Source organism: Caloenas nicobarica, chromosome 14, assembly GCF_036013445.1.
Source record: "Caloenas nicobarica isolate bCalNic1 chromosome 14, bCalNic1.hap1, whole genome shotgun sequence".
Taxonomy (NCBI): Eukaryota; Metazoa; Chordata; class Aves; order Columbiformes; family Columbidae; genus Caloenas; species Caloenas nicobarica.
The window spans coordinates 15892588-15911109 of NC_088258.1; the positions used below are offsets into that span (position 1 = coordinate 15892588).

At 47.2% G+C, this 18522-nt stretch overlaps 1 protein-coding gene across 1 annotated transcript in view; it reads left to right on the forward strand.

Moving 5' to 3' along the window:
* The window catches only part of XYLT1 (xylosyltransferase 1), a 205149-nt gene that overhangs the window by 138585 nt on the left and 48042 nt on the right, over positions 1–18522 (forward strand). The window lies entirely within an intron of this gene.

The following is an 18522-nucleotide window of genomic DNA, read 5'->3' on the forward strand; positions in this document are numbered from 1 at the left end:
TTTCTGGATGCAATTTTATTGATTTATTTATGACTAAGAAGAGTCTGTCTCCTAAAAGAGAATTAAATGCAAGTTTTCACTGGATACCATTCAGGCTTATCTATAAAAAAATAACAGCACAAATGTTCTGATAATGTGCACCGTTGGTTCCTAGGCAGCACTTTTGTCTTCAGGATGCTAGAATAATACCCAGACTAGTATTTTTGTGAGGCCAACCGCTGTGCTGGGGCTGGGAGGCACTGAGCAGGGTGAGGGATCTTACCAGCTCAGCTATTTTTCCTTCACAGCTCCAGGGCAATTTATGAAACCTGCTTTTCACTCCCAACTTGCCTTTGTGGACAAATAGTCTGGGGTAACCAAGTTAAAAAAAGAGTCCTTCGTGCAGAATGGCTTTTGTACTTTAAACCCGTGGTTAGCAAAATTCCCCCCGGCTGTCCCATCCTGGGGTGTTTGGCTGCTCCTTGCTGTCCAGGGCGAGAAGCTCCAGGGGGGTTGCGGGTGCAGGGAGATGTTGGGCCTTAGGAAATCCCAGCTGGGACCTGCTCTCCTGCGGCTTTGCTTCAAGTGGCTTTTACTGCGTTGATTCAATTGCAAGGTGGGTAACGGGAGCTGCAGAGAAACAGATCCTTGTGGTATTTACCTGGGGTTTATGAGCAGAAACTCTTAAATCTCTCTTCACGTGGGTTTTGGGGGATTTTTTTAGAAAGTTTAGTAAAATCATTATCAAATTCCAAAAGCTAAAACTGCTTGAAAGAGGGAGACATTCCTATTATAGCATTGCGTTTTAAACACGCTCTCCCTTCGTGGCCTCACTGAATTCTCTCAGGAAATTAAAAATCTGTTGAAATTGCCATTAAGACACTTTTTTAGTTTAGATTTCAGGATGCCACTTACAATAAAACAGCTGCAAAATAATATCTGGTGGCAGTTCAAAGTGAAGATGAAACAACAACATGTGCTATTATACCTTTCCCAAGTCACTCTTAAATAGTTTCGAACCAAAAGGCCATTAGCGGGTAAGCAAAAATGTTATTCTGATTCAGTCTTTTAGTGGTGATATTGAAATAGAACGGAGAGGAATAGGTGAATAGATGAACTCTTTTCTTCCAAAATAGGGCTAAACATGTAAGAGTTGTGTGGTGTTTTACGTTAAAGATTTTTCAACCAATTTGTACGTAAATTCTGGTCTTGTTTGGATGTGGAATTATGCAGTTTGACTTTTTTTTATTCAGGATTATTGAATGAGCTGAAGGGCTGATTTGAATGAAATACTTTGCAAGAGAATTAAAGCTGCTTTGGAACAACAGATATTTTTTCAAAAGCGCTTCTGTATAAATAAGATGCAGTAGTAACCCCCAGTGGTTGCAGAGCAAGGGCAGCATGAGGGTACGGTCCCCATCACTCTGACCCCGTGAAGCTCTCAGGTCTCTGACCCAAAGCGATGCCTGTGGGTGTTCAGTGCTGCAGAGCCTGCAGGGATCAGAAGAGACTGGGGCACCTCTGGGCACGCTTTGTCATTTGGGATGTGCTGCAGAAACTGCTTTTTCTCCCAAGTTAATTTTTTTTTTTTTAATAGTCCTGACTATCCTGATCGTTCCACTGTACTTGGTGCTGGTGAGGCCCCACCTCAAATCCTGGGGTCAGTTTTGGGCTCCTCATGCCAAGAAAGCCCTTGAGGTGCTGGAGTGAGTTGAGAGAAGGGAACGGAGCTGGTGAGGGGCTGGAGCACAAGTGTGATGGGAGCGGCTGAGGGACCCGGGGGTTCAGCTGGAGAACAGGAGCTGAGGGGAGACCTTCTGATCTCTGACCTGCCTGAAAGGAGCTTGGAGCCAGGGGGGGTCGGGCTCTGCTCCCCAGGAACAAGCGCCAGGACCAGAGGAAACGGCCTCAAGTTGCGCCAGGGGAGGTTGAGGTTGGATCTGGGGAACAATTTCTTCCCCAAAGGGCTGTGGGGCATTGGAACAGGCTGCCCAGGGCAGTGCTGGAGTCACCATCCCTGGAGGGGTTGGACGGACGGAGATGAGGTTCTCAGGACATGGGGCAGTGCCAGGGGTGGGTTGTGGTTGGACTCGATGATCTTGAGGGTGATTCTTTAACTAGTGCCAACTAGTCAAAACTTTAGATCTTGAGATATTGTGGAAGCTTTGACCTCGTGTTGCAGAAATTCAAGACCTACATTTTGCTATGCAATCCCAGCTAGAATTAGAGACCACTTGGCTTTTACGGTTGCACCTTATTACAGTTGAACACTCCATTTCTGCTCGGCCTGCACAGGGCTATCAGTCTCAATGCACTTATATGGTACTTCTGAATCTCTCTCTACGTAAGCAGTGGTGCTGAACACCGTGGACTCTGTTTGTGGCTGTGTGTCTGTAGTTTCCGGCTGATCAGAGGGGATGAGGCCCTAGATGGTTCATTGTAGCACACATTCCACTCTGCCACATGCCATTTAATTTTATCCATCATTGTACATTGCTTGGTGGAGCAGCTGTAGGCACAAGCTTCTCTACCCTTTTATCAGGATAACCGCACTCTTTACCACGTTAGGAGCTGGTTTGTGGCCAAGTCTTTTCCAAACACAGCGTCGATCTCCATTTAAAAGCTTCTTGCCCCGAGGTAATTTCTAACCAGTAATCATGCCGCAATGCTTTCTTGGGTCAGCTGAAGACTAAAAGGTCTATAAATCCGAATTCATTATTTGTGTCACATTATGGCTTTAAATAATTGGAGCAGCCTTGGAGGATGTTTTAGCACTGACTGGGATTGTTGTGTTTGGAAGATGGGGTGCACCAGGCCGGGCAGATGCCAGGTGGCTTGCAGGTGGTTTCTGTGGCAAGGGCTGGCAGGAGCCGTGGCTCTGCTCACTCTGAGGGTCGGTGTCATTGCTAAACCTTCATATGGATGGTATCGCGTAGGCACCGAAACTGTTCACACGGAGCTCAAGTCCTGTTGCTGGGGGCAGCTACAGATCTAGAGCCGAAGTCTGAAACACCCTGATCTTTCTTCTGTGTGTGAAACTGGTACATGTGGCGTGTCAGGAGATATCAGTGCTGGTTATCATCACAAAGCTCCTGGAGGAGCTCCAGGTTTGTGAACCACTGCAGCCCAGGAGGGGAGAGGCAGCTGGGACGTTGCTCCAGGTCACCCCCTGTCCCCAAGCAGCACCAGGTCAGCTGGAGACAGACTGCCTGGTGTAAATCCACAGGCCTTTGTACAGTCTTTTCTTGCTTGAAGTGAACCTCACTCCTCTTCTGCTCTCGTGATTAAATAAATCTCCACTGCTTGCAGCTCTGTTGAGCACAGCAGTGAGTGGGACCACCAGCCTCCAAGTTGTCTTCTCCTCAGCACCAGTTAGATCAGGTAATGGATCTACGTGTTTCCTTCGATGTTTTTTCGCTCAAACCTCCTCTCTGCCACGTGTTTGTGCCCCTTATCCAGCACTGCATTCTTCACTGACTTCAAAACAGTCAAAACAAAGAGTAGGGCAGGTCATCAGCTGGCACAAATTGTCAAAATAAGATTATTGCTCAACCCAAATAATGGTAACAAAATGTGACCTTCTCTTGTTAAAACCAATTAAGTTTCCTTCCATCAACTCTCAGTTCATTATCCCTTTCACCCCCCGGGCCCTGTTCTTCCATCTTTTCAGGCTTGGTGCAGAATTAATGTTAAATCCCATTAGCCTGACCCCGTTTTCCCCATTTTGCCTTCTGGTCCTTTGAACTGATGCGCTCCGACAGGTTGATTCAGCAGCCCGGGGATCAAAGGGAGTGGCGGGCGCACGAGGAGCTTCGGGATGGGCCTCATTTCATTCACCTTCCTTTTAACTGAGGTTAGTGGAAGGGTCTCGCCGGGAGGATGGGGGGCTCTGGCCATGTCCCACACAAGGAGCACCCCCCGGCCCCACGACTGGGATGTCCCACACTCACTTCTGGGCATAACTCTAGTCAGCCAGAGACTGAGGCTCGTCACTGGTTGTGTGTATGTTCCCTCTTGCCTTTGCCTTGCAAAGCGTAGGATGGAAAAAAATAATGTTTCTTTACCCCGCTGCACCAGATGGGCCATCTGCTCTGAGAGAAATGTGAGACTCCACTGGCCATTTTCACCCAGGTTTATGCTGCAAATCTAACGGGGGGATGGCAAGAGCCAGTACCAGCATTGAGTGACTAAGCTCTACAGCATGGCCTCCAACAGGACTGTCCATTGCGAACTCAGCATGAGCACTTTCGGTTCCTGATTGTGGTGAGGCGTTGGGTGGCACGGGGAGGGTGCTGGGAGCCTTGCAGGAGGCGCTGGACCTTGGTGCTGGGGGATGCCATGCAGAGCCAGTACTGTTCAATATCTTCATCAACGACTTGAATGAGGGAACTGAGTGACTGTCAGTAGTTTGCTGCTGACACCAAACTGGGAGGGGTGGCTGACGCGCCAGAGGCTGTGCTGCCATCCAGAGACCTGGACAGGCTGGAGAGTTGGGCAGGGAAAAATTTAATGAAATATAACAAGGGCAAGTGTAGAGTCTTGTATCTGGGCAGGAACAACCCCGGGTTCCAGTATAAGGTGGGGAACGAGCTGTTGGAGAGCAGTGAAAAGGGAGCTGGGGGTCCTGGGGTCAGCAGGGTGACCATGAGCCAGCACTGGGCCATTGTGGCCAGGAAGGGCAATGGGACCTGGGGGGGATTAGAAGGGGGTGGTCAGTAGGTCAGAGAGGTTCTCCTGCCCCTCTGCTCTGCCCTGGTGAGACCTCATCTGGAATATTGTGTCCAGTTCTGGGCCCCTCGGTTCCAGAAGGACAGGGAACTGCTGGAGAGAGTCCAGCGCAGCCACGAAGATGCTGCAGGGAGTGGAGCATCTCCCGTGTGAGGAAAGGCTGAGGAGCTGGGGCTCTGGAGCTGGAGAAGAGGAGACTGAGGGGTGACCTCATTCATGGGGATCAATATGGAAAGGGGGAGTGTCAGGAGGATGGAGCCAGGCTCTTCTGGGTGACAACCATGATAGGACAAGGGGCAAGGGGTGCAAACTGGAACACAGGAGGTTCTGCTTAAAGATGAGAAGAAACTTCTTCCCGGTGAGGGTGGCAGAGCCTGGCCCAGGCTGCCCAGGGAGGTTGTGGGGTCTCCTTCTCTGCAGACATTCCAACCCGCCTGGACACCTTCCTGTGTAACCTCATCTGGGTGTTCCTGCTCCGGCGGGGGGATTGGGCTGGATGAGCTTTCGAGGTCCCTTCCAGTCCCTGACACTCTGGGATTCTGTGGGCAGGACAGTGTTCCCTCCCGGCCAATTTTATGGCTCTCATTTCACCCCATCACCCACCATGGCAAAGGGGTGAGAGTGATGGTGTGAATCACGGCCCATGGGCAGCATGTAGTCAGAGTGAGAGCAAGTTATGTTTCAGAAACTGAGAAATGACCAAAATTTGACATTTAAGCTGGAAAAGTGGCACCTGAATGACTATTAATATATCCAGAAAAGCAAAGATTTCTTGTGAGTCTTAAGTTGCAAGGCTCAGGCAGCCGATTGAGGGGATCAGCTCACGATGACAGACTTTAAATCCAAGGTGCATCTACTGGATAGAGGGGAGATTTAGATTACATGTTAGGAAGAAATTCTTTACTGTGACGGTGGTGAGACAATCGAACCAGAGAAGGTTACTCTGAGGTTACTCCACGTAAACCATTCTGAATGCCTCTTTCTTCCACTTTCTTGGAAGAAAGCATTTTTTATTATAATTACTCAACCTAATAAGCAAATCATTTTTCTTATCAACTTGTACAAATAAAATTTCAGATGTATGCGGGAAAGTATAAATTAGATGAAGTGAACTGTTTCTTTAAATCTGTGCTCATACTTAATTTTCATTTTTCTTTTACACAAAACTCTTGGTAATTTAATTTTGGAGATGGTGAAAAAAATTGCTGAATATAAAATATGCAATGTCGAATATACATGGCATAAACAAACCAAGAGATCCCACTCAGCCCAATATCTTGATTTTTTTTTTTTTTTTTTCTTTAAGCAAAGTCTCACTAATTCGAGTAATGGACTTGTTGATAATTTCTGCAGCTCACTCCACTTGCTTATTTAATCAGTGATTATTGTTTTCATCAAAATGGGATGTATCGTGTAGGCAGATGAGGTTCAACATGAATATGCAACAGCAGGCAAACACTGAAAAAATGCAAAGCAGGGAGCATCGTTCTGTACTAAATCAAATCCCAGTGCTTTGATAAACCTAAAAATCTATCATGTTTCATTTTAATAATTAAATATCCTTGGATATTAGCAGCTGGTTAGGCAAATATTCACTGTCACTTTTTTTCCATAGTTCTCAGCAAATTTATGGAGTGGGCTCAGTTCTTTTTGTGAGATGGGATGGTCGTGTCTGTCTTGACGCTTTGTAGTGCCGCACCTGGCAAATGATCCCCTGGCACGGATAGAAGGAGCCTGTGTTCTGGTCCATGTGGTATTACAGTTTTCTGTATTAATCTCTGCATTGATGCCGTTGATTAGTATTGTTATGTGCCCTGTTATTGTAATATCAGGTAAAGGCAACTTTGGGAGAAGTTGTCTTGGCAAATACCTTTCAGCAGCTGTTAAAAGTCATGTAGGAACTGGCAACAATTACATTTTCTGCCACTCTGACACATTAATGAATAGGCCTTATGGAAGAAAGACGGTTGCTCAGGAACTTTTCCCGTGGAGAATTACCAACTGTAAAACACATAAGGAAGGAAAAACAGAGCAGTTCCCAGAACGATAGAAAGACGGTGCTAATTTTAGTCTGTTAACATGCTAACAGCATCCCTTCACGGCCTCGTCAGCCCGGCCTCCGAACGGGGAACACCACAAAACTTGTGTCAGGATTTCCGCAGCCCATTCCTAGAGCACAGGGCCAGGCTTATGGGCTGGCTTATGCTAGCGTCAGCTGAGTGCGCTGCACTGATTTGGGAGCACTGCAGATCTGAAAACAGGATGAAATTCAGCCTTCTGCATAGGGCTTTCTCAGCTGAAGACAGAAGGACAGTATCTTTTCATTGATTAAAGGAATTGCAAGAGGGAACTAGTCTCACTGTTGAGGGTACTAAGAATATTAGTATGAATATTAGTATTTTAAGGAACAAAATTATGGTTAATTTGCGTACTGTGCTTTCTTCCAATGTGCACCTGGTAAAATAATGGGCAAAGTGCATTTACCAATGTTTCTGTTATTCCACAAGTTATTTTTTCTAGTGGGAGAAAACCTTTATTGTCATAAAAGTTATTAAATAGGAATATGCTGAAAAGAGAGAAAATAACAGACTTTTTTTTTTTCCTTATGGAGTTAAAATTAAGTAAATAACATCAATTAATTTCGAGATTCTGGGCATGAATCCTCTTTAAACATGCATCTCAATGTAAATAGCGCCGTGGCTTAAAGCCGTGTGGCTGACAGGTTGATGCACACTGCTGCTTCCTGCCCATCAAAATGATCATTTATGTCAACACTCCGCTTCCTGATAGATGGAAATGTAAAATACGATAGACCTTTGGCAGTGTAATATTAAACTGGCCTTTCTGCACTGAATTTTCAGCAGATAGCATGTGTTCATTAACTGTGCACTCTGAGTTCAGTCACTTCGTACGCTCTTAATAGAAAAAGGTTAAAAACGTTCAGACTTGGACTTACTGATGTCATCCACCCAACTGGTGTGGGTTTATCATGAAAATCACAATTCTTTCCATTTATCCTAACCACAGCTACCTTGGAAAGTTGCTGACTGAAGTGCTAATGGCAGCTATTAGTGGAAGGGCAGCCAAAGTGACTGGGAGCACTGGCCTTGTTGTGTGTCTGAACCCACCGGGCTGCGTGTGACAAACTCCCCGTGAAGTTCTTCCCAGTCCCTGCAAGCTCACCTGCCCCTGCTTGTGCCAATGCTTTTCCTCCCTTTGGACCTTTAATTTGGGAAGAACTCATTTTGAACCAGTGACGACTGTTGTTGGCTTGTCTTCTGAAAGCCTGCCATGTGGCACGGACAGTGAATGTAGAAGCATAGAATCATTTTGGTTGGAAAAGACCCTCAAGATCATCGAGTCCAACCATAACCCACCCCTGGCACTGCCCCATGTCCCTGAGAACCTCATCTCCGGTTCTCCATCTCCTCATCTCCATCTACGGAGCATCCTCAAAAGAATTTTTCAGCCATCCGTGGCACTTTTGAACTCCTTGGCACCTCAGAACCTGTGGTCAAATATGAGCAAGGCAAACCAAAAGCTTTTTAAGAGCTAGCAGTAGTTGAGTAGCATACAAACTGGTAATATACCCCAAATTGTATCAAGTGCAGAGCAGAAAATCTGTACAGGGCCAGTCAGAAGCTGAGAAGCCTCAGCCTCAGATGGCACCTCTCCCAGAGTCCTCTTACCACCTTGTAGCAGCAAATCCACACACACAAAATGCTGCTCTGCCTCTTCATAGATCATAGAATCATTTTGGTTGGAAGAGACCCTCAGGATCATCGAGTCCAACCACAACCCACCCCTGGCACTGCCCCATGTCCCTGAGAACCTCATCTCCGTCTGTCCAACCCCTCCAGGGATGGTGACTCCACCACTGCCCTGGGCAGCCTGTTCCAATGCCCCGCAGCCCTTTGGGGAAGAAATTGTTCCCCAGATCCAACCTCAACCTCCCCTGGCGCAACTTGAGGCCGTTTCCTCTGGTCCTGGCGCTTGTTCCTGGGGAGCAGAGCCCGACCCCCCCCTGGCTCCAAGCTCCTTTCAGGCAGGTCAGAGATCAGAAGGTCTCCCCTCAGCTCCTGTTCTCCAGCTGAACCCCCAGCTCCCTCAGCCGCTCCCATCACACTTGTGCTCCAGCCCCTTCCCCAGCTCCGTTCCCTTCTCTCAACTCGCTCCAGCACCTCAAGGCCTTTCTTGGCGTGAGGGGCCCAAAACTGACCCCAGGATTCGAGGTTTGGCCTCCCCAGTGCCATCAAGAACGAGTTGTTGACGGTGCTGCAGAGCCGAGCTGAGCTGCAGTGTCACTGCCAAGGACCCGGCTCTGGCGCAGCCGCCATGTCCCCCCCTGACCCCCGGACCAGGGTCAGACACCCCCCGTGCTGCTGCCGGAGGATGATCCGTCCTGCGGTGAACGCAAGAGAGACCCGAAACCCAGACAGGGCTCATCCCTTACCTGCCCGTCAGCCACAGCAGGGGGACAATGTCACCATTGACTCTACCAGAGGACAGAAATTAAACCAGAAGGTCTTAAGTTAGGCTACTTTTTCGATTTGCAGATTTGCGTTGGTGGGATCAAAAGCCAAAAAAGACTGGAAACAAGCTATAGAAGTGCCAGAGCCAAGATAAACAGACAAAAATACAGCCAGAGAAATAGCGTGTACTCCATGCAGAAAGGCACTGACGTGGGGAGCGGGCGAACGTGGCGCCTCTCTCCCTTAAGCAGCTTTCACAACAATTTACCTTCTTTTTTACGCCCACTTCTACTTGTGAACCCGTGCACCAATGCCAAATGGAAATCTGCATACTCGAGGTTGGTTCAGGAGAGCCAGCTCGTGTTTGGAACCGAGATAACGTTGAGCAAGCATCAAAACTTGGGCTTACTCATCCGAAAATGCCGAACACGGGGGATTAGGCTGGAGTTTGAAGGTTCTAAACCCCACATTGCTGTATGTTCTCTTCACCAGTCGGCATTATTTTAATTTCCAAATAGGACTAACAGGAATGTCAGCAAGGCTTGAGAAACAGGTTTTGCCAACACTGACAAAAATGAGCTTGCTTCCATACGCACAGTTCAACTAAACTGGCATCTCCTGTCAATGTGGTGGGAAAGGAATTTTGCTTTACTACAATATATACCTTTAACAAGTTTTCTAGCCCTTATCAAAGTTAGACACACGTCTTTGCCTTTACTTAAAAATATTTGTTGGAAATAACGCAATTATAGGCCTTTGTAGCAAAGGCTATCTGCCAGGCGCTCAAAGTCTGGGCTAGCAAGATGAAAAAATATATATATACTAGTGGTGATGTGCTGATCATTCATAAACTTGAATAGAGAAATAAATAGAAAATTTTCAACAAATCAGAGTGAAATACTTCCTTCCTTTCTAGCAAAATGCCTCTAAGTTGAATGCATCAACAGCAGGTTATTTAGGGAATAATTCATCCTGCGTGTAGCTGATTTTCTGTGATTATTTTCACGTGCACCAGGTTCTGTGCAGCTGCACGTTTGGAAGGAGCATTTTTTTCAGGTCATTCATTGTTGATAAGCACATGGATAATCTAGGCTTCGCTATTGCATGAAATTAGATTTTTGAAAGGAAAACTTTTAAATAATGGATTTCATAATTCTGCTGTAGAATACATAGGTTGCTTTGAAATTGGGAAAAAATAGCTGCATGTGACATGGTACCACGGGACAGTGTATTCCTCATTTCTTTCGTTTTTATCGCGGCAGTAGGGATGCTCAGAAAATGTCATTGTCACAGACAAAGAGTTCCTAAGATCAGCTCAGAGGCGCTCCTGGGATGGAGGGGATTTTTTGAAAATGTTTTGTAAACATCAACGAGTTAAATCTCAAAGCATGGGTGAGTTGTGTGCTATGTCTCTGGTAGGGATGGACAAACTGAGGTACAACTGGATTGACGTCCCTGGAAAAGTCTCCTTACTAGCGCACTTGTGCGCCCAGGGGAACTGAGATGAGTTAAAGGGCAATTCTCATCTCTTGATGTCGCATGTAATCATTGCACATGCTGCTTCCCAACACATGGGCACGCAGACTCTTACCCAGAAAATTAATTTATGAGACTAGAGTGTGAAGGTCGCAGTGTTTCAGAAGAGCTGCAAGTGTGCTACAGTTGAGCACATGCTGTTAAGTGCTTTACTGTATCAGACACACAGTGATTGCGCGATATTGTAATGTGTTTGATAAAATCCTGGATAATTTAAATGCTTGTGTTGAAATTGCACTATAAAATAATTGGAAATTGAGTAGATTACTTTATGCCTAGCAAATAGCTCAAGAAAGTCCAAAGCACCAAGTTAAAAAGTTTTAATGAGTGCATGTGGTGAGTATTTTATCATAAAAGCTGTAGGGTTTATTAGCTGATACAGGGCTGGAGTTTTTCATTAGCCAAAGGCATTTCAGAGTTTCATGGGATATAGCTGGAAAACATTCCAAACAAATGAATATTCTATTTTAAAAGAATAATGAGACGTTGAGGGTTTTTATAAACTCCAAAGTTTGCTAAACCAATATCTCTAATTAGATGAAGAAACTCTCTATAGAGGCTTTGCATCAGCGGCTGTGCACATAGCAAATGTTTTAAGCATTTACATATCAAATACCGCTGGCAGCGTTTTGGCTGCAGTCCAGAGCTGTAGATAGTTTTAATCACATTTGTTCATTAATCCTTGGTGGAATTCTCTTATATGGTCTCTTTAGGATTTTCATTTAAGTATGTGCTGCTGCTCGTCAGCAGTGAGCTTATTTATTTATTTTCTGAATGCCATCTGAAGCCTTGAATTTATAGAAAATAGGTTGTGGAGTGGCTCGGGAAGCAGACGATGGAGTATATTCATTTTCTCTCAGTAGATCTCCTTTGTACCCAAGCGTTCATGTACTCTCGCTAGGAAGAGGTTTATTTAGCAGCGTGACATTTAAAGAAGACTTTCACTCTTTTGTGGCTATGTTAGTTCTTTTCTTTTCCATAGGCAACAGACAATGGTTGAATGGGAAGCAGTAATTGAAAGTACAGCAAAGACGATTGTGTTGCTAATAAAACGGAGAGCCGCTCAACGCTGGCAGCGCGGCACTGAGAGCAGCCGCATCCCCAGCGCTGACTGATGAGCGTCTGGAGCATCCAAACGCAGAAAGCCAGCGCCGGGGGAGACACGGGTGCGAGTTCCCGCCCCGAACTCTCACCTCTCCAGTGCTTGAGCGAGCCGAGCTGCTAAGGCAATAGTTTCCTTCCATTATCTTGTTCCTCTGTTAAACCTGACTTGAAAGACAAACCCAAGCATCGAGACAACACTGCTGTAAAAGCAGAGGTGCTAACAGTCGCCTGGAGCCTTCCACATGCAGTCGGCCTCTGAAATCATATCTGTCATTCTCATTTTCATGGTACGTTTTACGAATGACTGCTGTTGTGGGAATCAGCTTCTCTGAGAAATGCCTGCCATGCTAATATTTGTTCTGTGATAGCGAGCGCTAAATATAGCCTTCCCCTTTCTTTGCATTTTTAGATGGCAGAGTCTTTTTCTCTTGCCACAGCCAGGGTCAGGCTGCCCTGAGCCTCCCCTTGCACTAAATTGTCTTTGTGGAGAGAGGGGGAGTTGGGAGCATCACTGGGAAGGTCGGGCTGCGTATCCAGGGTCTGAAGGCTGAACCCTGCGGTGAGAGGTTTTTTCTGTATTGTTGTGCTGCGTTTGCATGGTCGATCTTGCTATAGGCATTTCCTTCGGGAAGAGGTCTTGGCGGTTTTTGCTTTTGTCTGCCGAATCGTTGTGCTGTGGTACCGTTCTGTTAGGTTACCTGTGCATGCTGTGCACACCAGGTGTGTGTTGGCTGCACCGGGACAGATCAGGGTCCCTTATGGAGAGGGCACAGGCACGGGACAGCCCTGGGCCAGGGACAGAGGAGGAATTCTCCTTCTGCCGTAGGGCTCTTGGCAGCGATGGCATGTCCTAATACTTCACAGTAACGCGTTAAGTAAGATTAAATTAACTGTGTATTGAAATCAATGACCTTAATCATAATTACTAGAATTTATTGAAAAGAAGGGAGGAAATCAAAGGCACTCAAGCTCTTCTGCTCCCAGGCTCTCGTGTGCACATCTGCCTGTTTAACCATGGAGTAGTATCACACGTAACTCTGAGTGGATAGATGAGTTTGCCCCATAATTCCAGTTTTCTTCTCTGAAGTATTTTTTCTTCTCTAGGGACCTTCTAGAAATAGTTTCTTGGCAAAGAGCTGCTGGGTTGCTGTAGGTCTGGGCTCTGGAGGGCTGTGCTCTGCAGTCACAGGGATCCTGGGGAAGGAGCCGGGTGGGGACGGGTGAAAACACCAAAGCTTTGGGCCCTTGTGGCAGCTTTGACTTACCTTTTCAGACTATATATTTGCCTTCATCATTCTTGCATCAGAGGCTCTTCATTGCTGCTTCGAACCACATTAGCCTCCTTGCCCTGCTCTCCCAAATGCTTTCCCCTTTATGTTTGTTCCTGTGGGTTTTTGTGTGTTCAGCTGCTTTCTTGGTGCTCACCTGCCCCTCCAGCACCCACCGCAGGGCAAAGCCGCTGCTGTGGTTTTGGCACCGCACCGCGGCACGAGCCGCTCCCTCCTGCGCTCACCCCTCTGCTGCGGCCGTAGGATGCTGTACAGCAGCTAGCAGGCTTGCTTTTAGATGATGCTAAATTAATCGTGATTAAGATTTCTACCCATTTTCAGTGTGCCATCTCCTCCCAAGTGGGTATGTTGTTCTGTAGTGACTCAGGCTTACAATTGCACCCAAAGCAGGCGTGGACATGTGCGCATCGGTGTCTGCTGGGACCTGCTGCTTCAATTTGGGAGCTGCCCTCGGCCCCAGTGCTGGTGTCAGGGCACAGCATTGTCGTGGTCACTGCAGCACAGCCGTTTCAGTTCAGCATTTCACCATTGTTCTTCTGGGGATTACAGCCTTTGTCTTTGCAAAATGTGGTAAATGCATGAAAAAAGTCTCGGGGCCGTGGCTGCAGCAGCGTTGCCAGCAGGGCCGGTACTGCAGAGGGATGGTTTGCGGGGAGCTGGGCAGCTTGTAGAATCTCCTATCCCATTGTTCCCTTTCTTCTCCGTAATGTCGCATAGTTAACATGGCGATTACGTACTGTGACCCATACCGTGAATTCTCACAATCAGACACTCTCACATTTCCTTTGCTGAGAGTATGTCAGTAGGCAGGGTAACAAAAAGTTCTTTTTGTCCTATGTATGTAGCAATAAAAAAGGCATTAATTTTTTTTTTTACCTGTCAGATTAAAAAAAGCGTAAGAAGAAAAGTCTTCCATGCATTAAGATCACAACAGTGACAAAAGCACTAAAGACAAAAATCACGTTCAAACAAGATTAGTACTTGGAGAGAGAAACCGCTAAGAGGCCAAGATACCGTTGCTTCCAGCAGACTTTGCCCTTTGCTTCTGGAGAAATGTAGAACCAGGACTGAGCGGGTCTGTTTTAAACAATTTTAAAGCCACATTTTAATTGTCTTGCTCTAGCTTTTCGTATTCCAGCATTGTCATTTACAAGTAACCACATTTGTGATTAAAGTGAGTTACAGCTGCCTGGAAGGGGTAGCAGAACCCAATTCTCAGTGCTGATGCTTGCATGTAAGAACAGACACACAGGAGAAGAAAGTAATGCCAGGAAATAATGATTAAAAATGGCATTAAGTCTTGGTTCAGCTTAGCAGCTGTCCCTAGCCCAGGCTTGTGCATGTAATTCAGGCTAAATTCATGCCACACTTTCAAGCTGGGACAATGTGGGGTATTGCTGGGGAATGAAGTGCTGAGAACCACGTGGCAGGAGCCGGTGCAGTAAAAGCTGCTCCTGCCTGGGTACTGCTGGTGGAGCAGGGCTGAGGAGAATGGAGTTGCCTGGAGGAGTCTGAAGTCCGGCGAGACCACAGGAGAGATTTCCACAGATTTCATTAGATTTTGTCTCAAACCTTGAGCCAGTAACAGAAGAGTTCTCCAGTACGGGAGCTGCTTTCCAAGCAGAAACACTGTATTCATGCATAACGTCTGAAAACATGTACTTAGCCTTACCTTTCTGATAGAGCAGAAATCAAATGACTGTGAGACAGAGGGATGATCTGTACTTTGTACAGAAATGCACTGCAGCCCCTAGCACTCCTCATGAAGTCTGAAACAGGATTGCCCAGTCTGGTCTTGCTAAATGAAATAATTACAAACCCAGGCCAAGGATTAACCTGAAATGGGGACATTTTTTTAAGACTTCACTGGTGAGTTCCTCTGAAGCAGATGGCAAAGCTGAACCTTTCTACCTGTGGACTCACCCGTTGAAGCAGAAAAGAAACCAAAAGAGACTTTGGCAGCGCCGCCTCTGCCGCAGCATCGCTGTGGGTGAGCTCTGGAGTTCGGGCCGGGTTTCAGGTCGGTGGCTTTTTGCATTGCAGCAGTCAGTGGTTCCCAGGGAGTTTTTCTTACTGTCAGTGCTCCCTGTACTAATCACCAGGGTGTCACCTGTCTGCGCTGTGCCCAGGCACCCCCCGGCTCCCAGTCCAGGCTGCGGGGGGAACCCGGGGCTGCCCTGGGACAGACAGACAGACAGACAACAGCCGTGTGTCTGGAATAACCCTGGAGAGGGACACGGGGCTCTGGCCACACAGGGACAGCCCGTGTCCTACCAAACCGGCAGAGACCAAGCGCAGAATCCAGCAGAGCAGTTGGTCTTTGCTTCTTCGTCTGATTCTTACACAGAATCAAACTATCTTGTTTTCGTACCTGTGTGCTGCCAAAAGTTTCTGAACTTTTGATCTAACTTAGCCAAATTGTTATGCAGTTGTATAAGTTTTGACATATGAATAGTCCTATTGAAGTGACTGCTGTTCCTTCCACCCTTCAAGTTGCCCATGCGTTAAAGTACCTTCCTGAATCAAGGGCATTTATATTTGCCTTCACTATCTTCCAAAAGTAACAGTCGCTTGTTTTCCTTCTCTCGGATTCTCCAAAGACTTTCTTCATCTATTTTCACAGCTGTAAACTGAGGAGATCTCTGTTCTTTGCTTGGATTAGTCACCAGGACTTGGAGGATTTGCTGAAAAGCAGCAAGGCCAGCACTGCCTTTTGTTCCCCGCGGCGTTCGGCCACGGTTGTGCACAGGGACGCGCTCGTTCTGTGTCCCGGCCAGACCTGCCAGCGCGGTCAGACAGCGCAAACACAAAGTCAGTGTTTCTCTTTCCAGTTTTCCATTACAATCCCCAGTGTATACAGAATATTCTGAAATTATTGCGATGCTCAGCATGTGTATGTGCTTACTGAGTGCCTGGTCAGCCTGCGTGTGCCCTGGACACCTCAGCCCCCGGCCAGGGCTATCGATGAGAAAACGGGAGTAGCAGACCTTGCTTTGCTTTGGCAACATCTTCCGAGTTCCCTTCTTGCTATGGGACCGCATCTGGAATATTGTGTCCAGTTCTGGGCCCCTCAGCTCCAGCAGGACAGGGAACTGCTGGAGAGAGCCCAGCGCAGCCACGAAGATGCTGCAGGGAGTGGAGCATCTCCCGTGTGAGGAAAGGCTGAGGAGCTGGGGCTCTGGAGCTGGAGAAGAGGAGACTGAGGGGTGACCTCATTCATGGGGATCAATATGGAAAGGGGGAGTGTCAGGAGGATGGAGCCAGGCTCTTCTGGGTGACAACCATGATAGGACAAGGGGCAATGGGTGCAAACTGGAACACAGGAGGTTCCACTTAAAGATGAGAAGAAACTTCTTCCTGGTGAGGGTGCCAGAGCCTGGCCCAGGCTGCCCAGGGAGGTTGTGGAGTCTCCTTCTCTGCAGACATTCCAACCCGCCTGGACACCTTCCTGTGTAACCTCATCTGGGTGTTCCTGCTCCGGCGGGGGGGTTGGACTGGATGAGCTTTTGAGGTCCCTTCCAACCCCTGACACTCTGGGATTCTGTGACTCACCTTTCTCTTCCTTAGACCTCTAATGTTGACCCCGAGCCCGGGGCGCTGTCCCTGCCGCCTCCGGCCGCCCTGGCTGCGGGGACAGCAGGGCTTGCTGAGGTGACCTCAGTGCAGTTCTGCTGGAGATGGACCCTCCGTCCCAGCTGGCAGACCTGCCGCTGCTGACACCAAATCTACAGCAATGAAGTTGGAAACGCTTTGTTTCCCCATCAGGCGTCTTGTGGGAGCCCTCCCACACGCACGGCCCTTCTCCACGAGTCGGGTTTGCTGGAGGACGAGCTGCCCGATTCCCTCTGTGTGCTGCACACGAGAACTGCACATGTTCTCTCAGCCTCTCTACTCTCACCATCCTCCCTCCCGGCTAACGGCACAGGGAACAGCTGAGGGATCCTTCTCCCCGGTGCCTCGGCCTCTGAGGGAATTTAAAACAAAAGGAAATGAAGGTGGAGCTGTGTGGTGCGTCCATCGGCTGCGGAAAGGCTTTTCCTTGGCATGTGTTCGTGCTGTGCTGCACGTTGGGAAACTGGTAGGAGTGTAAGATGTATAGTAGTGTGTTTTAATCAGCAGCATGAACTACTCTATCCCCGTGACTTTTGTATTTCCTTCTTAGGAAGCAAATACTAGAAATATGTTGCCTTTGTTACTTTCTGTGACACCGTGATGGTCAGTAGAAGGTTTCTCAGGAGGGCCAGGGGCACCGTGATGCTGTTGGGGACTCTGCTGCGCCATACACAAAAGTGTGGTAGCAATCTGTGCTGCAGGCATTTAGGAAATACACCCCCGAAGGCAAAGCTTTCTGAACTTTAGCAACTGCATTAGCATCTATGGCATGTTCAATACCTTTGATTTTCTTTTTAATGTCATGCGATGGAGTAATTCGGAGGTGGTGCGCAGCATCCTCCTGATATTGGGGCCAGAAGCAGCAATTTGAATGAAAGCTTAATACAAATTCAATGTGCTCCCATGCTGAGCACAGAATTGGTTGACCACATAAATCTAAATGTCAAATAACTACAAAGTTTTACCAAATGGAAATGTGATGTTTTATTTCCATGTTGTCAACACATGACAAGATGCATACTTAATTGGCAAAGAGTAAAAATGTATCCATTCTTTTTTTTTAAAAAAAAAGTAATTAAAAGTAGGACCAAGATGCTACCAATGTTTTCAAGAAGTGGGAAAATGTCAATTGTTAATTATTTTGAGAGCCAAAAATCATGTGGGCATTTATAAGTATTACCTAAAAAGTGCAAAGCATTGAAAAGTTTGTCGGGCAACCCTGAGTCCAAATCCACTGGGCAGAGCACTGCTGGATACTGAAATAGGGGTTGGTAAGCAAGCTAGAAATGATGATGTTTTATGGAGTGGTGTGGATTTTTACTTTGGTTGATTTGATTTTTATCCTGTAAGGAAATTAAAGCACGAGCACTTCCAAATTTGGTTATATTTCTGAAGATCATCTTTGCGTGCCGGCTTTTGTCTAGGAACTCGCCGGAAGATGTCGGCCATTGAAACCATTTCATGTGGAAGCATCGCTAAGTAAATTCACTAAATGCCTATTCATCCCAGTAAGATGGAGAGTCACTGGAGCAGCAAATGTGGAAATCTGCCCAGCTTACTCTAGAGAAAGCAGTTTTCCGAGGCTGCCAAATGGAGACGCAGAGTGTGACCCTGGGGTGCTCAGCTCCCGCAGCCGGCGGGGGTGTTGAGACCCACAGCCCCGTCGTTCCGCCCGGTTTGCGGGCAGATGCTTCATTTGGCCCAGGTGAAATCAATGGTTAACTTGCTCTTTATTCATCAGTTCAGTCATGAAATGCTACCTGTGATGACAGAAAAATTTGGTTTTATGAGATGCGAAGATG